At 41.9% G+C, this 5356-nt stretch overlaps 1 pseudogene; it reads right to left on the bottom strand.

Annotated features, from left to right (window-relative positions):
• Positions 1-1852: 1852 nt before the first annotated feature.
• Positions 1853-5127, bottom strand: LOC119730055 (annotated as a pseudogene).
• Positions 5128-5356: the final 229 nt, after the last annotated feature.

The following is a 5356-nucleotide window of genomic DNA, read 5'->3' as shown; positions in this document are numbered from 1 at the left end:
AGTTACACTGTGTAATGCTGATGCGCGCAGCCGTACAAGTGAATGTTCTGTACGCATTGATCTCCATTACGAATGGAGATCAATGACTGTACGATATGCTAGCTTACATGGGTAAAGCGTAATCAAGTACAAGGCTAGCTAAACGGGTTGTATGCTTGTGTGGTGTACATTACTTGCGCTGGCGTGTACTGTTTACACTGGTATACGTTACTTACATTGGCGTGTGTTGTTTACATTGACGTACTTTACTTACATTGGCGTGTATTGCTTACATTGGCGTACATTACTTACATTGGCGGTATTGTTTACACTGGTGTACATTACTTACATTGTGGTATACTGCTTACATTGTTGTGCATTGTTTACAATGTTGCTTATTGCTGACTTAGTAGCGCATTTCTTGTTACATTGTTGATGCTGTGCGCTTTATTTGCTGCGTATGTGAGCAGTGGGTTGTCTCCCGGCAACTATAATTCAGTGACCCTGGTAATAGAACAGCCCAATTCAGGTCCCAATTATTAGTGTATATTTCTTGATTATTGTATGATAAATTACGATAATATTTGTTGTGCCAACAATCATGCTGTCAAGGTGTATTTCTTGCTGGTTTGTTGTGCAATTAAGGGAGTAATCATCATCATATTCGGCGGTATAATCCCTCCAAAACAGACCTGCTCCCTAAGCCTTGAGGTTGCTCTGAGTGGTCTCTCATCTTGGGAAAGCTTGGGGTTCGGGAAGATCAGCTACACTCTAGTAGGTGTCAGACCTGGTCCCAACGAACTTAGGTTTGGCTAGGGGAGATCACCACCACAATACTATATGTTTGCAAAAACACTCCGAGAAGGGCGTTGCTCAGTTGCTTTGAGACACAAATTCGTCAGCCTTATGTTTGAAGTACACTATTCGGAGGAGCAGAGCTAAGCTCATGATGAGGGCGGAACATACTTGCACATTATGCAGACCTTCCTAAAGACTGAAATATAGCCAACATTTCGAAACAAAGATACCAGACCGGTTTCAACTGAACATTGATTGATTCTTCATATTGCTTTGTATAAGCACAATTCCATGCACCACCACATTTGGCTGAGGAAATAAACATCATTCGTTATGTTCACCAATTAACCGTGTTCTGTTGAATTTAGAGCTAGTATTGTTCAAATCAGTGAAATCAATTCTGATAATGTATTTTGTCCTATGCAAATTATCGATTTATTAAATATACAGTCGAACACCTTTATAACAAAGTGCTTAGGACTTTACAAATTACCTTGTTTTGACAGGCACCTTGTATTATCTGTAGAGGAAAACAAAGAACCTGGCCTGGATCCTTTGGTTTAGGGATCATATTACATGTCCATCGGCTAAGGTAACGCTGACGCTGCCGCAAAATGCTATCGCTAATTAACGCTACCGCTAAATACTCTATATACTGTATACTACTACCGCCACTGCTATGTACATGCTGCTACTGTTTTGCTTTAAAGCTAATTATCTCATTACTGATATAGATACCGCTAATGCTACTACTTGATACCTATTAAATATTGCGTGCATTACTCGAGGAATATCTGTACCAACTTTTAAAGGGTGAATGAAAAGTGTATGGAAAACATACCAATTGTGCCAAAATCCTGGTTTGACTGAAACAGTCTTTTTGACAAAAACTTGGCAAAAAAGTGAAGCACGCTAGCTTCTGCGGTTGTTACTGCACGTACATGACTTTTTAGTAGCTTTCAACATATCTCAAATAGGCCTACCTGGTTCTTGCAATAAGAATTACTGCAAAGAAGTGCGTCATAGGGTCGACAAAGATGCAACAGAAGTGTCTTTTGTGATGAGGAAGGCTGTTCTAAATTTGTTGCTCGATGCAAAATTTCAACCTGTCCCAGTCGACCGGACCAGATGCTGCATTGAATGAGTTCAGCAACATGTCGATGTCATCAGGGATCTCTGAGTCGTCCCGAAGCACCGGTATTACCACCCGACTGCGCTGTTTGTCTCTCCTCAGCTTGAGCGCGTAGTGCATGGAAGCCTCGCACTCAGACATGAAATCTTGATTGACGACCAATAAAATGCTGGCACTTTCCTTCATTAGATTGATCTCGCTCAAGATCTTCATTGTTCCAGCCAGGGCATCCCTGTCACGCGTGCACCCCTTCAGGTTCCGGATCGCCTCCAGCTCGTTCAGCAGGTCGTAGGACACCCAGTCTCTCTCGCTCTTTGGATAGACCACGATGAAATCATACTTGAAATCAGGGACGCGGGCCTCCTTTGGTGCTCCTTGATTGGTTGCTCCTTAACTTCCTCTGCAGGTTCTGGGATGGTTGGCGATACTTCCTCTGCTGCCCCACCCGTGGCGCTGGCTCCTGCATTCTGCAGAGCCGCCTCTTCATAATGCAACGGACCTAGCGCAGGGCGTCCAGCATGTGACATGCTAATCATTTTTAGTATTCGGAGACCTCATGCTATGACCGACCGGTGCTCGTGGTGTCGCATTAATGTGTCGTGGAGAACGTGGTGTTGCAAATGATGTTTTCTCCAACAAAGACACGAGCTCATTAAGTTCACTATATTTATTACAGTATTAAACCCAAAAGCAACTGCAGCTCTTTTTTGTGCTCCAATTTGAACTTACTAATACAGTAGCTACTCATCTTATATTGGCCATATTTCTCCAGAGCCTGCTTCAAGGAAAAGGTTGTCTCTGCCAGGATAGATTCGTCCTTCGGGGATTCTCGTCTTGGAGTATGCTCAGTATTGTTGATGTACCCTAACGTGGCGCGCCCCCTAACGTGGCGCACTTTGATTTTTCGCCTGTAGCGCCTAGCTAGAGCAAAAGTTTTAACTGAAATTTCACAGAAAGTGAAATTTCATCAAGTTATAAACACTCCCGTTCATAAATCGCGAATTTATTTACCCGCTACAAAGTTAAAAGAAAAACTTATTTTGGCGTGATTTTCCGATTTTATTTTCAAGTGCAAAGTGAACCCTTTGAAAATGCCCCGAAAAATAAGAAAATAATTTTGTGACAAACATCTGGCTGGGTATGTAAGTAGAGATAATAATGATTTATCAGAATTTATCAAGTTTTCAGAAATTCTTAAATGTTAATTTGGAATTTCCCGAGATTTATTTAAGTGCGCCACGTTAGGGAACACTCCGCCAAATTGTGCCCAATTTCCGGACGCCACCGTTTTTTAATTTCGGCTTAAATTTTATGAAACCGAAATTGTTCACAGAGGTTAAACAGCAAGCATTAATAAGGTAAAAGTACCAGTATTTCACTGCATGAATTTGAGGTTTGTCAACAAAGAGGTTTGGCAACACTACACGAGGAAATTTGGGTATGCTTCGAAGTGCGCCACGTTAGGGTACACCACCATATACTCTGAGCAATTCGCCAAAGTTACGAATGTTTTCGCGGTCCTGAGCTTCACATGCAATTGCTTGCTTGAAGCAACCAATCGCCGCCCTCTTTTCCTCGATGTCAAACAGACAGAGGCCCCGCATAAAATGCATGTCAGTTCTGTTGCGACCATCTGAACAATCTGCTGACCTCGAGAAACATACGAGGGCTTACTGAAAGAGAGATTTTATCGCGATTTCCTCTTTGGTGTGATGTTTTGTAAGGCGATAGTAAACCTCTCCATGTTGGGTTAGATCCCAGGGCGTGACATTCATGGACACTGCTTTCTCAAGATCGCGTTTAGCGTTGTTCAGAAAATCCCTCAATTCAGGACAGTCTTGCGTTTGCTGAGAGTTATAATGCTTAATATTGATCATGGCTCGCGTGGACAGGGCCTTCCAGTTAGTGGCATCGATGTTTAAAGACGCGTCCAGTAATTTAAGAGATTAAAGACGCGTCCAGTTATTTAAGAGATATTCCTCTGTCCTCGAAGAGAGAGTAATGGACGGTTTCGTAGCGCTCCAAGAGCGATAAAGAGGCAACGAAGAGCACTGATTTTTTTTTACTGCGTCGTGGATCTTGATTGCCATCTAGTGTACTGTTATTTTTTTGTAATCATTCATACAATGTACATTGATATTGTAGTATGATTAATGTGGTACATGCGCAGTCAAGCAGCAGCAGCGATTGAGGGCGCTATTTATCGCGTTGATCATAATGTAGACCTATTTTCAGGCCGTAGTGGACCAAGTAAAGATGAAAAGACCCTCAAGAAAAACAAACTTCAACTTCTATTTTACTGTAACATCTGTGGTGAGATTGTAAAGGCGAATTTCCATTTGGAAAAGAAAAAACCTGGTTGAATGTAGTCAGATTTCTGTGAACATCAAGGTTCACTATTGTCAAAAATAAAAAACCTTTTTAAGGAAATTGGGCAAATATTTTTGTTCTAGATTTGGAAGGATTGCAGTATCACCTCAATGTTATGGTAAGTCACCACGACTATATTTGATAAATCATGAATTTCGAGGCAAGAATCATAAACTTCGCTCGATGGCAAGGTTTTAGGTCAGGGGCAAGGGGTGGGTAATTTTCTGGGGAAAATTTGCCCTATTTTGTTTTTTTATTCGCAAAAATGGTTAAAAGCGGGAAAGGGTAACGCTACTACAATCGGTTGTGGGGTGCTGGTTCTTTCATTTCCTTTCATTTAACAATTGAACACAATTGCTGTTATTTAAAAAGCTTTGGGACAATAGAACGATCGAATAGGTAAAGTGAAGCACATCTTCACATCTCATCTGGAACACCAAGCGGACAGTCATCCGTTGCCGAGAAAGGTAGGTGTTTATGCACAGACCCCCAAGGAGGAAAATCTTCCTCTACAAAAAGGCCGAATTCACTGCCATAGATGAACTCATAACAGCATTTGATGAGAAGTTGACTGAGGATCGTGTGGCATCAACAGACGTAAACACATTGTGGCTAGACTTCAAACAAGTTCTCGTCGGGGCTATGAATCGTCACATTCCTTCAAAACTGAGTTCAACAAGACATAATCTACCCTGGGTCAATTCAACAGTTAGACGAGCAATTAGGAAAAACAAAAGTTGTACAATCGGGCAAGAAGATCTGGAACAGCTTCAGCATGGACAGACTTCAAGAAATTACGCCGTTCAATTGACAGACAAAGCAGGAAAGCTCATCACAAGTACATCCATGATGTGATAGGAGAAAGCTTGAAGACAGAACACACAAAGCCCTTCTGGAATTACATCAAGTCAATGAGCCAGGAAGTTTTTGGAATCGCAACCCTTACAAATATGGGGCGTGCAGTGTCTCTACCAGCCGACAAAGCCGAAGCGTTAAACCACCAGTTCTGCTCGGTCTTTACCGAAGAAAACCTTGCTGAATTCCCGTCACTCAACTCGAATCCAACTCCAAAAATCT

The sequence above is a fragment of the Patiria miniata genome, unplaced genomic scaffold, assembly GCF_015706575.1.
Source record: "Patiria miniata isolate m_02_andy unplaced genomic scaffold, ASM1570657v1 HiC_scaffold_22, whole genome shotgun sequence".
Lineage (NCBI taxonomy): Eukaryota > Metazoa > Echinodermata > Asteroidea > Valvatida > Asterinidae > Patiria > Patiria miniata.
This window is presented reverse-complemented; position numbering and strand designations above follow the sequence as displayed.